A 16,801-nucleotide genomic window follows, 5' to 3' on the forward strand; every position below is an offset into this window, starting at 1 on the left:
GACACTGGATTTGCTGACAGTGACGGAGATATGGTAAGAGCAAGGCGCGATATCCTTGGCTGATCACGGAGAACGTGCAGGAATCGGCATCGGGAAGCTGTTATCCGGACGAGTAACCTTAGGCCTCCCCCCAGCGTGAGACCTGCAAGGGGGGTTGCCAATCCTAGAGTTTGTGAACTCTGCCGCTCCCTCTAGGATTATGCCTCCCCGGGAGAGCCTCCCGTGCTACCTGTCCCTGACAGGAGGGGACTGCTATTGTACACCTTGTCTTAGCTGCCGTAGCCGGTCCGATAACTTAGGCTGACGAGGCTGAATGAAGAGGCGTCGGAGGCCTGCAGGGTCTGGAAGAAAGCGCCTTGGAGGAGTGAAAACGGAAGTCGACTTCCTCCGCACAACAGCTGTCCATGTCTCTGTCCTTGGGCTCAAACAAGCTCTTCCCAAGGATGGAAGAGTGTCTGAGCTTGTCGACATCCACGGATGAGACACCCGAGAGGAAGCCCTCGGTCACTGCGTCTAGATGCTCCAACATCGAGTTTGCCCGCAAGTTCGAAACTTGGTGACGAAACGCCAAGGTGCTTGAGCCCGAGAGGAGGAAAGTACCCATGATCTTCCTGGAGCTTCCTTGTACAAAACCTCGGGTCGCAACCAAGGAGGGAAAGGACCTGGTAAGCCCCTTCCACGAGATGGAGAAGAGGAAGGGCTAAACCAGTCACCCCTTGCCCGACGGAGAAATCTCGAACGGAAAGCTCCCTGGCAAGACCCTTCCAGGGAATGACGAGGACGGGTTAACCCAGGGTCTGGAAAGAAGAATGTTGCTCAGATCTCCCTGAAGATTCTTCCTACTCTTGCATGTACCATGCTCTGCGTTTACGGGGTGAAGACCGTGTTCTGGAAATACGCTCCATAAGACTCGCCAGGCTGGCCGTGTTGCGAAACCCCGACGGGAATCGTGGTCGCATTCGCCCTGGCGCTCGCGCAATGGTAAATCAATGGTTCGCGCGTGGCCGAACGTGGCAGCGCCCGTGCGAAGGCACGCAGGAGCGCAGACGAAAGTGCGCGAGGGAGCGCAGAAGGAGGGCGAGTGTGGCGATCGGAATCCGAAAGTTCACAGGCGAGCGATGACCCGTAGGCAAGCAATGGATACTGCAGGAATCGAGCCGGCGCTCGCGTGATGGAACACCGTGGGTTCGCGCGATGGAACACCGTCAGTTCGCGCGACGGAACACCGTTGGTTCGCACGATGGAACACCGTTGGTTCGCGCGATGGAATACCGTTGGTTCGAGCGCGGGCGAACATTGGAGCGCATGTGTGCGAGCGCGCATGCGCGTAGGCGCGCGGGCACGTGGGCGCGCGGGGACGTGGGCGCGCGGGGACGTGGGGGTGCGGTCGCGCGGGCACGTGGGATGTGGTCGCGCAGGCACGTGGGCGCGCGGGCGAGCGCAGGCGGTCGGGAGACCGATGGCGCGTAGGCGGGCGATGGCGCGTTGACGAGCGATGGCGCGTCTTGGCGAGCGATGGCCCATAGGCGAGTGAAGGCGCGTTGGCAAGCGATGGCGCGTCGGCAAGCCATGGCGCGTTGGCAAGCGACGGCTCGTTGGCGAGCGGTGGTGCATTAACAAAACGCTAGCGCGCAGGCGAAGAATCGCGCGGGCGCGTAGGAGATCGCTGACGAGTAAGAGACTAGGGATGGTTAGCGCGCATCGCGCTAAACAGAAGGTGCGCAGGTGCATCAAGAAGGTGAGCGCTGATGCGAGCTTTCAATCAGGCGATCCTGGACGGTCAGAAAAAACCGTTGGAGCCCATTGGTGCGTGGCAGGAAAGGGCGCGCAGATGTGCGCTGGCAATTGAAGAAAGCTGGGGCACAGAAGGACAGAAGTAAAGGTGAGCGCTGGCGAGCAGGAGGAAGATCTACGGCAAGACTCAGCTACCGGAGATCGTCCACAGCAGGCGAGCGCTAGATCGCTACTGATGGTGTCCAGGGGACCTGTAACGCGTGGCAGATCGATGGCGATCGTTGACGCGCAGGAGATCGCTGACGAGCAGGCGAACGTTGACGCGTCTGTGGTCGCTGGCGAGCAGGTGATCGCTGGCGAGCAGGTGATCGCTGGCGAGCAGAAGGGCGACGCGTGGAATCCTGTGCGAACAGTAGCTTAGAAGCACGCGTAGGCGACCGCGAGCGTTGCTGCGCTGGAACAGGCTGATGAGCCGGATCGCGAGGGCGAAGAGAAGAAGAGTCCTTGTCCAAGACCTGAACCGAAGTTCTAGGTCGCGCGTGTGAACGTGGGCGCACAGGGCGCTAATCAGGAACTGGAAGCGCAGGTGCGCCCTGACGGGCATGAGATCTACAGCGCTCAGGAGACCGATGGCACGCAGGGCGCACAACAGGAACAGCAGCAGTGGGCGATGATCATCAGGAGAGCGCTGACGAACAGGAGAGCGCTGGCGAACAGAAGAGCGCTGGCGAACAGAAGAGCGTTGGCGAACAGGAGAGCGCTGGCGAACAGGAGAGCGCTGGCGAACAGGAGAGCGCTGGCGAACAGGAGAGCGCTGGCGAACAGGAGAGCGCTAGCGATCAGGAGAATGCTGACGAGCAGGAGAGCGCCTGTGCGCTAACACTGCAGAAGGGCATGCAGGGGAACCCTGACACGCAAGGGAAGACCCCCCATGGGAGGCAACCCTTTGCCCCGAAGGGACCGTTGCCCGTCGGATGACGAGGTCAGACTGCTGTCCAGCTGCACCAGGGGCAAAAGGTCAGGAAGGCGTTGGAGATCGATCCCCGGAGAGATCTAAGGAGGTAGGAGCTGCAGGCTGCATACGGAGAAGATTCAAAAAGGCGCCTCTTAGCACCCTTATAGGGAGACGGGAGGCCCTTACGGCGTAAGTCCTCCGAAGAGGAGTCTCTATGAGTGTACTCTCTCGCGAACGAAAGAGAAACACTTCGTAGAAGAGACGGGTCAGCCAGTGACCTAAAAAGAGCAATCCTCCGAAGAGGGGCTCCTGCAGTTGCTCAGCCCCTTGAGCGTAACTGCAGGTGTGACCGCTCAGCACCAAGAGCATAGTCGCACGAAAAAAAGGCAAGAGGAGAACCCCCGAAAGGGGAAAAACTCAATCCCGGACGGGAAAACATCCCTCAGAAGGAAATTTACCCACCCAAGGAGGCGAGCCTCCTGAGTGTTCTTAAATGAACTGGAGAGCTGTCAATCGTCACGGGAGTACTTCCAGGAGAAGGAGACACGCCCCTGACGAAGATCCATAGGGGAGGCAGCAACAGCCGAATCCCCAGTCCTCAACAAGACAGCTCACTCCGTTGTCACATTACAGAAATGAACTAGATCGGTAACTGTGAAAAATAAAAACAAAAATCATTAGTTAACATTCATTCCCCCGGGAAGGCTCCAAAGAGGAATCCCGAGGGAAAGGAACACAAGAATTACACAACAGGCACGTGCCCTCACAACCACTTACACTCACGGAAGGAGAGCTGTAACCAACACAGAATTATAACAATTATAATTATGTAACTATGTAACTATGTAATTATGATATTTTCAATTTAAAATAAATTTTTGAATATACTTACCCGGTGAATATATAAATAGCTTACGTCTCCGACGGTCGACAGAATCCAAAAACTCGCGAGCGATCGCCATGAAGGATGCCGGGTGTGCCCACCAGCGCCGACTATCGGCCAGATACCGCATATACTTCTCAACCAAAACAGTTCTTCTCAGTCCGTAGGGTCTCTATCGGGGAGGAAGGGAGGGCCTTTAATTATATATATTCACCGGGTAAGTATATTCAAAAATTTATTTTAAATTGAAAATATCATTTTTAAATATTAAACTTAGCCGGTGAATATATAAATAGCTGATTCACACCCATGGTGGTGGGTAGAGACCAGTATTAAAACAATAAAGGCGTATATGCTCAAGAGTTTTTGACAAATATTAAAAAAAAAAAAACTTAAGTATAGGTACCTGATAAGGAAGCTGACTCTGATGATTACTCTGCCTCATTAGTCCGCTATCCTCACGAAGCCCAGCAATCCTCTTAGGATGCTGAAAGACTTCTCACGAGCTGCTATAACCAGGGTGAACACCCCTACAACAGGACCTCATCAATACCCTTAATCTGGGCGCTCTCAAGAAACAATATTTTGACCACCCGCCAAATCAAAAGATTGCGAAAGACTTCTTAGTCTCCCGTACAACCCAAAACAAGATTAAAAATTTCAAGAGTAGATTAAAAGGATATTGGGATTAAGGGAATGTAGTGGTAGAACCTTCACCCACTACTGCACTCGCTGCTACGAATGGTCCCAACGTGTAGCAGTCCTCATAAAGAGTCTGGACATCTTTCAAGTAATATGAAGCGAACACCGACTTGCTTCTCCAAAAGGTCGCGTCCATAACACTTTTAAGGGATCTATTTTGCTTAAACGCTACCGAAGTTGCTATTGCTCTAACTTCATGAGCCTTGACTTTAAGCAAATTACGATCCTTCTCACTTAAATGAGAGTGTGCCTCTCTAATCAAAAGTCTAATAAAATAAGACAACGCATTCTTCGACATGGGCAAAGAGGGCTTTTTAACGGAGCACCATAAAGCCTCTGAACAACCTGGCAGCGGTTTAGTTCTGGATAAATAAAATTTAAGAGCTCTAACGGGGCACAGCACTCTTTCAACTTCATTCCCCACAATCTCAGAAAGACTGGGGATTTCGAATGATTTAGGCCAAGGACGAGACAGAAGTTCATTTTTGGCCAAAAAACCAAGCTGAAGAGAGCATACTGCTTTATTAGCGGAGAAGCCGATATTCTTGCTAAAAGCATGTATCTCACTACCCCTTTTCGCAGAAGCCAAGCTCACCAAGAAAAGTGTCTTGAGGGTAAGATCCTTCAGGGAGGCCGAACTTAACGGTTCAAACCTGTCTGACATAAGGAACTGCAGGACCATGTCCAAGTTCCAAGCAGGAGTAGAAATATGGCTCCTTGAAAGTCTCGAAAGACTTAAGAAGGTCTTGAAGATCTTTGTTATTAGATAGATCCAAATTTCTATGCCTGAAAACAGAAGCTAACATGCTTCTGTAGCCTTTAATGGTAGATGTAGAAAGGGAGCGACCATTTCTCAGATAAAGCAGAAAATCTGCAATCTGCGCTACAGAGGTACTGGAAGAGGAAATAGAGGAGGACTTGCACCAGTCTCTAAATACCTCCCATTTAGATAGATAAATCCTGATGGTAGAGGATCTTCTAGCCCTCGCGATCGCTCTAGCTGCCTCCTTCGAAAACCCTCGAGCTCTAGAGAGTCTTTCGATAGTCTGAAGGCAGGTAGATGAAGCGCGGGGAGGCTTTGATGAAATCTCTTTATGTGAGGCTGACGCAGGAGATCCATCCGCAACGGTAGACTTCTTGGAATGTCTACTAGCCATAGAAGTACCTCTGTGAACCACTCAATCGCGGGCCAGAGGGGAGCAACCAACGTCAACCTGGTCCCTTCGTGAGAAGCGAATTTCTGAAGAACCTTGTCTAGGATCTAGAATGGTGGGAAGGCAAAGATGTCTAGGCGAGACCAGTCCAGCAGGAAAGCGTCAATGTGGGCTGCCTCTGGATCTGGAACTGGAGAGCAGTAAGTCGAGAGCCTCTTTGTCAGTGAAGTCGCAAAAAGATCTATGGTGGGTTGACCCCATGTCATCCATAGCTTCTCGCACACAGTCTTGTGCAACGTCCACTCCATGGAGATGACTTGTCCTCTTCTGCTGAGGCAGTCCGCTAAGACATTCATTTCTCCTTGCACAAATCTCGTCAAAAGAGAGATGTTACTTGCCTTAAATGGAGTTCCTTCTGATCCGTGGACCAAAGACCCGAGCATTCCAGACTGTCCAGTGGCGCTCCCTAACCCAAATCCGATGCATCTGAATACAACACATGGTTTGGGTTCTTGATCGCAAGAGAAAGACCTTCTCGCAGTCTGATGTTGCTGTCCCACCAAGTCAGACATGTCTAGACTGAATTGGAGATTGGGATAGAGATACTCTCTAAGCCCTTCTCCTTGTTCCAATGGTTTAGGTGAAATTGGAGAGGGCAAAGATTGAGTCTCCCCAGAGAGATAAACTACTCCAGCGATGAAAGAGTTCCCACGAGGCTCGTTCAAACTCTTACAGAGCAACTGTTTTTCTCTTGCAAGTGACAGACTTTTAACAGAGCTTGTTCCATTCTTGTGGGAGACGAAAAGGCCCGAAAAATTCGACACTGTATCTCCATCCCCAAATAAAGAATAAACTGGGATGGAGTACTGTAAGTTACGACTTCTCTACGTTCACTATGAGACCTAGCTCCTTGGTTAGGTCTAATGTCCATTAGAGGTTCTCCAGACAGCAATTTAATGACGACGCCCTGATTAGCCAGTCGTCAAAATAAAGGGAGGCTCTGATTCCTCAAAAAATGTAGAAAGCTTGCTACATTTTGCAAGAGCCTTGTAAAAACAACAGGAGCAGGAATGAGGCCGAAGCACGGTGCTCGAAATTGGTTCACTACTTTCCCGTCCACAAACCTCAGATATTGTTGAAAGTTTGGATGAATCGGCATGTGGAAGTATGCATCCTGAAGGTCGAGAGAGACCATCCAGTCGCCTTCCCTTACTGCTGCCAAGACAGATTTAGTAGTCTTCATCGTGAAACTTTGTCTTGACAATGAACACATTGAGCGCACTTACATCTTAAGTACTCCTGCAGTGAACGTGGCTGCCAGTTCATTGGAGCCATCCCTTATAGCCTTGTTCATGCATGACATAATTTGTACAGCAATACATTGACAGCTGGAGAGACCTTCTTACTTAAGGCTCTCAGGGACCAATCCAACAAATAAATACTTCAAACGCTCGAAAAAAACTCCTAACAGGAGATGGTCTAGCTCTGAAGCAGACCATAAAATCTTGGAGCGTCTCATGGCTAGACGACGAGGAGAGTCCACTAGGCTTAAGAAGTCTCCCTGGGCAGAGGCAGGTACTCCCAAGCCGAGAACTTCTCCTGTGTCACACCAGACGCTCGAGCGAGAAGCTAATTAAGAAGGAGGAAAAGCAAAAGCAGACTTTCCTAAACTTCTCCTGGATTCCAACCAGTCTCCCAGTAAGAGCATGGCTCTCTTGGAAGAACAAGAGAGAACTGACTTCGTAAATGTAGGAGTCGAAGAAAGTCATGCCAAGAGTAAACTCAGACGGCGGAGCAGCCGTTACAAAACAAGTAGGACAAAATTTCCCTAAAGAAATTCATAATTATAAAACAAGGGATTGTTGGACAACCCTAGGTTACTCCTCTTCTGAATGACTCCCCAAAGGTACATTAGTTGAAAGGGGGTCATCAACTTCTTCAGAAGGCACATCATCTGATAAATTTAAAGTCTTGCGAGAAGGAGATTTATATTCAGAATGACGTGAAGGAAAAGCCTGACAGGCTACATCAACTTGTATATGAACAGAAGTTAAAGTTGGAGGGTCGATGTCACGTTGTGACTGCAGAGAATGTTATTCTACTACACGTCGTGACAGAAGTGACTGACGTTCAAACGTCACGTAGTAACAGCGGTGACTGCTGTTCGATGCTATATCGTGACTATGGTGACTGACCCTCGACGTCACGTCATGTCTACGGTGTCTACCGCTCAACGTCACGTCGTGTCTGCGGTGTCTGCAGCTCAACGTCACGCTGTGACTGCGGTGGCTGACATTCAAAGTGATCAAAGTTACATTGAGATTTATGCTCCGCATCTCGGTTAACAGCAAAACTGACACTAGGGATAACTCAGCGTGACGTAACAAAGCTCGTTTAGAAGGTTGAAGACCTGAATCACGTATCCCAGAACCGTGACGTACAAAAAGCAAAGGATCCTTTCGCACAGGAACAGGATCGTAAGCTTCTATTAAAGAAGAAAGCTTTAACAGCATATCTTGCAAAACACTCAACTTCGGATCAACTGACGCTCGACGTCACGTCGTGTCTACGGTGTCTACCGCTCAATGTCACGTCGAGTCTGCGGTGACTGCAGCTCAACGTCACGCTGCGCACTCTGAATAGATCGTGACGTCGGAAACGTCTGTACATGAACGTCATCGCTATGAACGGGACTCTCATGATAACTACAGCTAGGACGTTGAACTTGTTCTGAAGGAACTAATTAACGTTTCAAACGTCTCGAAACCTTACGCCCAGGTTTTTAAAGAGACGAATCATCGGAAGACGAGGAGAACTTCGTCTCTCCTGTCTTATGGCAAGGACGTGCTTGACGAGCAACGTCTGATACCTTTGAGGGAACGTCTGTTCGTTGGTTTACACCTCTCACTCCCTTAGGTCCTACGACATTCCTTCTCCCTGGTGCAGGGGAGCCTGAAAGAGGTCTCGGACTAGGCAAGTGACAAACGAACCCTCAGCAACACTGAACATGTTTTTTGCACTTTCTTCACTGATATCGCATTTTTTAATAATTTCACATTAGACATGAATAAAGCTGATTTCTACCTGAAGCACGCAATTCTCCCTTACATCAAAAGGTTAGAATTGCGAAATATGTCGTATAATGTAAGCACATTAGTACAAAATGAAACACACATGCAAAAATTAATAAACATACATATATATCGAATAAAACGGAAATATATAAAGTTAACAAGATCAGTGACTGGGGAGGAGACTAAAACTAGTTCACTAAGGACTACGTTTTCAATCTCTCACCGTACAGTGCCTTGGGATGAGAATAAAAACTAGAACGTTTTATCCTCTCTCCCCGTACAGAGACTTGGGACGAAAGTAAATATCTGAATCGAGAACAACGTTACTCACTCCCAAACTCCTTGTACAGAGACTTGCGACGAGAATAAAGATCGGATCGTTTTCTCTCTCTCTCTCTCTCTCTCTCTCTCTCTCTCTTGTCACTCACAAGAAAATGGCTCACTCACTCTTCGTCAATAAAAGGTTATTTGACTAAAGGAAAAAACTAAAAGGACTAAGAAATTGAAAATTAACATGTTCCTTTAAATTAGTATCTAAAAAACTTCAGTTTGTAAGAAGAATGAACAAAACGTCAAAATCGATTTACTCTTTCTGCAAAGTGAAACCGTGATTCTCTCTTTCTCTATCGTAACGATAGAGCGCAAACTGCGTAGCATAAATAAACCAAACGTTAGTTCATCTTTGAAAAACAGCACGAAGACTATTCAAAGAATAAATTTCTTAAAATATTTTCTAAAAATATTCATCTCATCAATCTAAACAAAAATAAAAGTTGAATGGGCTCAACGTTGTTTAACTTCGTTTTCCAAGTCAGGACCGCCTACAAAGAATAGGCAAAGGTCGCTTATAAACAAAAACATAAAATTTATCTCGGTGTTTAGTATAAATGGAAAGCGAATCGAAGAGGCCTAATAAAGGCGGGTGAGATATAAAATATATAGAGGTAAATCTATAAATATCAACAATAATTTATAAAGTGATAAAATAATTACTAAAAGCCTTTAACACACTTCCGTACACTGAGGGAAGGGTTGGCCATCTTTTCTCTATGGAAAAACCAGAGCGAGATTAAAAAAGCAAGGGCAAAAAATTTTCCTCTCCTTTCAAAAGCTTTCTTTTGAAGATCGTATTGCTTGAGAATAATCCAACACGGCGAAAGCAATAAAACCAAAACTAAGTACTTCACCAATCGGTAGAAACTTGAGGTCAAGCGCGAACGGAACCAATGTTGTCTGGACCACCGACAGAGAAGAACTGGTTTGGTTGAGAAGTATATGCGGTATCTGGCCGATAGTCGGCGCTGGTGGGCACACCCGGCAGCCTTCATGGCGATCGCTCGCGAGTTTTTGGAATCTGTCGACCGTCGGAGACGTAAGCTATTTATATATTCACCGGCTAAGTTTAATATTTAAAAATTTAATTTAAAAATGAATGAACACTAAAAAAAGAACGAAAACCCTGAAAGGAATCGTTCTACAAAAGCTGAAAAATCAACAAATACAATTAGATTCATAAACTAATTGAGACAAAACGTACGGCGTAGCAACCCCACCCAAACGGGAAGGAAGCTACTCAGACGTAGTAAAGGTAACGTAGTAAAAGGGTGAACGACCTCAAAGAGAGAGAGAGAGAGAGAGAGAGAAAGACCGTAGTCAAACTCGATCGCGACCCATGAAATTACACCATGGTGGCCTAACTGCCGAGGGCTACACGGAGATATCGTACACTACACACACAAGCACGAACTCTGAAAAGGAAACTTACTGATTTCTATACTCAAATATGTACATAAACACAAAAAAATGTTTACATATATATTGAGTAAAAGAAAAGTAAGTGATTAAGTAAAGACAAAACAAATAATGGCTACCAAGCGAGGACAAAGACAGGCACGTCTGTCCATTGTCCGAGCCAAAAGTGAAGTGAGACATTTCACCGGTGTGTGAGGGAGGGAGGGGTAGCAAGCTACCCCTACCCCTGCTAACTAGCGCGGGGTAGGAAACCCTCGTTAAAATCTAATGGCTCGTCATTTCAGCTACGCCGAAAGTAATACCCAATGTAAATAGCGTGGTTTGTATTTCGGTTACGGAACAACTTTTCATTCATGCAGACTAAGACCGGGTAACAATGCTCTCAACCTTCTGCTACTTGTCCACTAAGGAGCCTGAGGTTTTAAACCAGCTGTTGTGCAGCCACCACAGGGCCGATAGAAAACGTATCGAGCCTCCTGTGGGTCACTTCGTGCAGGTAGTGGGCTGTGAAGGTCGTCTGACATTTCCACACCCCAGCTTGAAGGACCTGCGTCACTGAGAAATTTTTCTTGAAGGCCAGGGACGTAGCAACGCCCCTGACATCATGTGCTCTAGGGCGATGTGACGGAGGAGGGTCTGGATTCAGGGACAGATGGATCATCCTACGAATCCATGCCGAGAAGGTGTTCTTGGTGACCCTTCTCTTAATCCTCCCAGTGCTAACAATGCTTGCACCTGGGGACAGACAGCAGCCGTTCTTCTGAGATATAGCCTCAGACTCCTTACTGGTCACAGTAGGAGAAGGTCTGGGACATCTGTTACAGAACGGAGACTCGAATCCGGAAGGAGTCAAACCTAGCGTCCGGCACCCCCTGATTTTGAGTCTTAGCACCAAACTCAGGGACGAATTTGAACGTTACCCTCCCCCCATACCCTTGCATGGGTGATTTCAGATGAGAGACCATGAAGTTCATTGACTCGCTTGACCGAAGCCAAAGCTAGTAAGAACACCGTCTTCCAAGTTAGGTGGAGAACTGAAGCCTGGCGTAATGGTTCATAGTGAGGTCTCTTAAGAGACCTGAGAACTCAAACCACGTTCCATGGAGGAGGTCTCACATCCGACTGAGGGCAGGTAAGTTCATAACCTCGTATGAGTAGGGAAAGTTCCAGCGAGGATGGAAAGATCATTTCTTTGAGCCTGAAGGCTAGACTTTAGGCTGAGCGATAGCCTTTCACCGCCGAGACTGAAAGGCGCATTTTCTTCCCGCAAATACACAAGGAACTTCGCTACTGCTGGAATAGTGGCATCGAGTGGAGATACCCCTTCCACGACACCAACCACAGAAGACTTTCCACTTTGCATGGTAGACAGATGCGGATGATTTTCGCAGATGTCCAGACATCCTAATCGCAACTTGTTGCGAAAAATCCTCTCTCAGCGAGGAGATGCTGGATAGTCACCAGGCGTGAAGTCGTAGCGAAGCTACGGCTTTGTGGAAGATGCTGGCAAGTGGTTGTCTTAGTAGATCGTGTCGTGGAAGGAATTCTCTCGGAAGTTCCGTTAGGAGTTGCAGAAGGTCTAAAAACCATTCCGCGTGATGCCATAGCGGAGCTATGAGGGTCATTGAAAAATTGACCGATATTCTGGTCTTGTTGAGCACCCTCCTCATCAGACAGAACGGGGGAAATGCGTACACGTTGATGTTGTTCCACCATTGTTGGGAGGCATCTTGCCAGAGCGCCTTGGGATCTGGGACTGGGGGGAAGTACAGTGGAATCTTGAAGATCAGCACTGTCGCGAACAGATCCAGTCGGGGAACCCCACAAAGTCAGGACTTTGTTGGCTACAAGATGACACAAAGACCACTCGATACTCACTATCTGAGACGCTCTGCTCAGATTGTCGGCGAGCACATTCCTCTTGTCTGGAATGAAACGCGCCGATAGTAGAATCGAGCAGACTTTGGTCCATCTCAGTATCTCTACTGCAAGATGGGATAGCTGCTTCGAAAAGGTACCTCCTTGCTTGTTGATATAAGCCACTACTGTGGTGTTGTTGCTTATCACCACCACAGAGTGACCTGCCAGGTATTGTTGGAACTGCTGAAGGGCCAACAAATCGGCCTTCATCTCTAGACGATTTATATGGAGGAACTTTACTGATTCTGACCACAGGCCTGAGGTTCTGTGGTACAGAACGTGGGCCCACCGCCCTTTCTTTGAGGCATCCGAAAACAGCATTAAATCTGGGGGAAGGACAAGAAGATCCACTCCTCTTCGTAGGTTCTCGTCTGTCACCCACCACTGGCGGTCCGTCCGTTCCGCAGGACCCATAGGGATCATGACGTTCGGGGAATCGCAACCTTGATTCCACCGGGACTTGAGCCGCCACTGGAGAGATCTCATCCTGAGGCGATCGTTGGGAACTAGATGAGCCAAGGATGAAAGGTGACCAAGGAGACGTAACCACGATTGGGTTGCAAGCTCTTCTCGTCTGAGGAAAGGGCTTGCGACCCCTCTCAGCCTTGCTATCCTGTCGTCTGATGGGAAGGCTTTGTGGAGATTGGTGTCTATAATCATGCCTAGGTAAACCAGTCTTTGAGTGGAAAGCGAGAGGACTTCTCAAGATTTACCATGATCCCCAGATCCGGGCAAAGTCCTAGAAGTTTGTCTCGGTGTCGAAGAAGGGATGAGTCCGAGTCTGCTAGGATCAGCCAGTCATCCAGATAACGGAGGAAACGGATGCCGATTCTGTGTGCCCACGATGATATTAGGGTGAACACTTCTGGTGAAAACCTGTGGTGCTGTGGAGAGACCGAAACACAGCACCTTGAACTGGTACCCCTTGTGGTCTAGGCTGAATCCTAAGTACTTCCTTGAAGACGGATGGACTGGGATCTGGAAGTACGCATCCTTCAGATCCAGTATACAAATGAAGTCTTGCGGTTTCACTGCAAGTCTGACCGTGTTTGCGGTCTCCATGCTGAACGGAGTTTGCTTTAATCTGGACCTCTGCCCTAAGGGCCCGCCCCCTTGCTGATCCCATGGCAAGGGAGCTAAATGACACCGGATTCATCCTCAGGGGAGGTAGAGATGTTGTGAACGGGACGCGATATCCCCGACTGATTGCGGAAATCGTCCAGGAATCGGCCCCGAGTTGCTGCCACCTGTCTGCGCAACCTTGTAGGCATCGCCCCACTGGCGGACATGCAGGGGCACTGCCAATCCTAGCGTTTACGGCCTCGGCTGCTCCCTCTAGGATTCTTCCCTCCCCTGGAGGACTTCTTGCCTTTCTTGTCCTTGACCGGAAAGGGCTTAGACACCACTGTCTTCGCTATCGTTGTCGGTTTCGTGGTCGTTTTGGGACGTGGCTGCTGGGGTGCTGGAGGTTTATAGGGGTTGAATGTCACAGCCCTATGTAGGAGGGAGTCTTGGTGACTTCCTCCACCTCTCAGCAGCCTGCTCCACGTCCTTAGGCTCAAACAGGTTCGTTCCCATAACGGAAGAATGTCTGAGCTTGTAGATTTCGGTGCTAGGGGCCTCCCGGTATTGTCTTGGAGTCCTTCGACTCCCTCCTGGGAGAGATGCAGGACTCCAACAACGACAGAGGCAGGCTCTTCTCCACCCTTATTCGAGAAGACTTTACCGCGCGAGGTGGGGTTTCCCTCAATGGTGTGATGGGGGAACGTCTCACCTCATGTGACTCACCTGAGGACGGGAAATCCTCGTCCGAAGGGAAGGGAGAAAAGTCTGAGGGGGGAGGGAGCCTGCCTTGAAGACTTACGAGGAGACAGCTTCGTCATCGGAGAAGTTACCGCATCCGAAACTCCTCTTTTCCTCTTCAGGGGAGTAGATGCAGCCAAAGATTTGTGGCCCAACTCAGAGAGAACAGGCTTGAAAGCCTTTGCTACCGCTCTGATTAGAGCCCCAAACCAGGGCTGATGGCTGCGCTGTCAGACACTCCCTCTGGAGCGGGAGTCGCCTGTAAGAAGAAAGAAGATGAGGAAGAAATGTCCCTGGACCTTTCTGGAAGCTTCCCCCCTACCGGCAAGCGCGCTGTTCTGCGCTTGCGGGGGGGGGGGGATGCGGTGATGGCGCCCTTACCGAGCGTTGTACTGCAGCCGTTGCGCGTGGGAGGGTATTGGCGATTGTGCAGGGGAGCGAGCTGGCGCTCGCGTGATGGGGGATACCCGGGGCTCGCGGGCGAGACTTCATAGAGTGCGCAGGAATCAGATTGCGTGCAGGATCAGAATGAAGAGCCCGTGCGGGCGAAAATATAAGATCCTCGGCGCGTACTCGCATACCAGAATGTTGGCACGCGCGCGTACGAGTTAGTTGGCGTGCACGGAAGACCATCGGCGCACGCGCATACGAGTTTGTTGGCGTGCGCGGAAGACCATCGGCGAGCGCTCGCTATCAGCGTGCGCGCGGGAGACCATCGGTACCCGGGCGCAAAAAAGATCGTCGGCGCTTGCGCGCGTAAGAAGATCGGCGAGCGCGCACGCGTAAGAAGATCGGCGAGCGCGCACGCGTAAGAAGATCGGCGAGCGCGCACGCGTAAGAAGATCGGCGAGCGCGCACGCGTAAGAAGATCGGCGAGCGCGCACGCGTAAGAAGATCGGCGAGCGCGCACGCGTAAGAAGATCGGCGAGCGCGCACGCGTAAGAAGATCGGCGAGCGCGCACGCGTAAGAAGATCGGCGAGCGCGCACGCGTAAGAAGATCGGCGAGCGCGCACGCGTAAGAAGATCGGCGAGCGCGCACGCGTAAGAAGATCGGCGAGCGCGCACGCGTAAGAAGATCGGCGAGCGCGCACGCGTAAGAAGATCGGCGAGCGCGCATGCGCGCACGGGAAGGTAGCGGTGCGCGCGCGAGAAACCATCGGTACCCCCGTGCGGACAGTCGTCAGCTCTTACACGCGTAAGAAGATCGTCGGCGCTTGCGCATGTAAAAACATCGTCGGCGCTTGCGCGCGTATGAAAATCGGCGAGCGCGCACGCGCTTCACGCGCTAGTAGATTGAAGGGTCAGCTGGCAGGACGATCAGGAACTGGGATGTGTCCTTTAAAAAAGGGCGGGCATCCCCCAATGAGGACCGTAAGCAGGTCTGCTTTAGAGTCCAGGACCGAAATCCTTCGTTGCAGCGCAAGGTTGCGCTGGTAGATCGGTAGGTCAGCTGGCAGGACGATCAGGAACTGGGATGTGCCCTTTGGAAGGGCCAGCATCCACCAATGGGACCGTAAAAGGTCCGTGTTAAAGTCCAGGACCGAAGTCCAAAGGACCACGTTGCAGCCGAAGGTAGAGGTCACTGGAAGTTCTGCTTGATCCTCCGAGAAGGAGTCTCTATGAGAGACCTCTCCCGCGAACGAGAGGTGCCCTTGGTAGAAGAGACTTGAAGACACTCGTAATGACGCCCCTTAGGGCCGTTGGATCAGCAAGCTGACCTTATCAGTAGCGATCCTCCAAAGAGGAGTCTCTATGAATGGTCTCTCTTGCGAACGAGAGAGGTGACACTTCGTAGAAGAGACCTGAAAACACTCGTGGTGACGCCCCTTAGGGATGGTGGATCAGCAAGCTGACCTTAGCAGTAGCGATTCTCCGAAGAGAAGTCTCTATGAGTGGCCTCTCTCGTGAACGAGAGAGGTGAACACTTCGTAGAAGAGACTTGCCAAGACTGTGCTCCACCCCTGAAGGAAGAGAAAACCCACCAGGGGGGGAGAAAAGTCTGGCCGCAGGGCAGCAACAGTAGTCGAAGGCGATGAATTTATGAAGGTATGGGAAGTTCTCCCTCTGAAGGAGAAAAGCTCACACCTGGGGAGGAGACCTCCCTCGGAAGGGAAGTTGTCCAACCCCTGGAGGCGAACCTCCATTAGCGTTCTAAGATGATCTGAAGTGCTGGCATGTTGTCACGGGAGTACTTCTAAGAGAAGGGATAACGCCCATGACGACGTCCTCTGAGGGACGGAAGCGACAGCAGAATTCCCAGGCATGAACAGGACAGCTCTGCTTTGTTGGCACTCTTTAGTCGAATGAAGAAAAACTGCATAGTTAACTGGGAAAATAAAATTAAATAATTATTTTAACAGAAATTCCCTAGGGAGGAACTCCGAAGAGGAACCCCGAGGGAAAAATATAAAATAAGAATTAAGTATGCGCCCACCTTCCCCAGATGACATCCAAGGGAGAAGGGGGGGGAGTAACTGTAATAAAAACAGAATTATAACAGAATTATAATTATCTATATCATCTAAGAATATAATAGTGAGAACCACTGAACCCCCGAAGAGAAGTGTTCCCCATGGAAAAAGATGAAAAGTTAAAATACAATTAGATTTCACTAAAAATAATTGAGACAAACAAACAGAATAGCAACCTAACCCGCAACGGGAAAGGAGCTACCGTAATAATACGTGGTAGTAGTAAAGGTGAACGACCTCGAGTAGAGAGAGACCGTAGTCAATCTAACAAAAGGCCACATTCCCTTCGCTGACAATCCAAGTTTCCCATAGGAAAAGAGGAAAAGCGAAGATAATAGATGAATGAAGAGGG

The 16,801-nt window shown here is 49.7% G+C and overlaps 1 protein-coding gene across 1 annotated transcript in view; it reads left to right on the forward strand.

Annotated features, from left to right (window-relative positions):
* Window positions 1-16,801, forward strand: part of LOC137620794 (uncharacterized) — a 518,290-nt gene that overhangs the window by 172,723 nt on the left and 328,766 nt on the right. The gene's annotated exons all lie outside the window — the stretch shown is intronic.

This window comes from Palaemon carinicauda, chromosome 27, assembly GCF_036898095.1.
Source record: "Palaemon carinicauda isolate YSFRI2023 chromosome 27, ASM3689809v2, whole genome shotgun sequence".
NCBI lineage: Eukaryota > Metazoa > Arthropoda > Malacostraca > Decapoda > Palaemonidae > Palaemon > Palaemon carinicauda.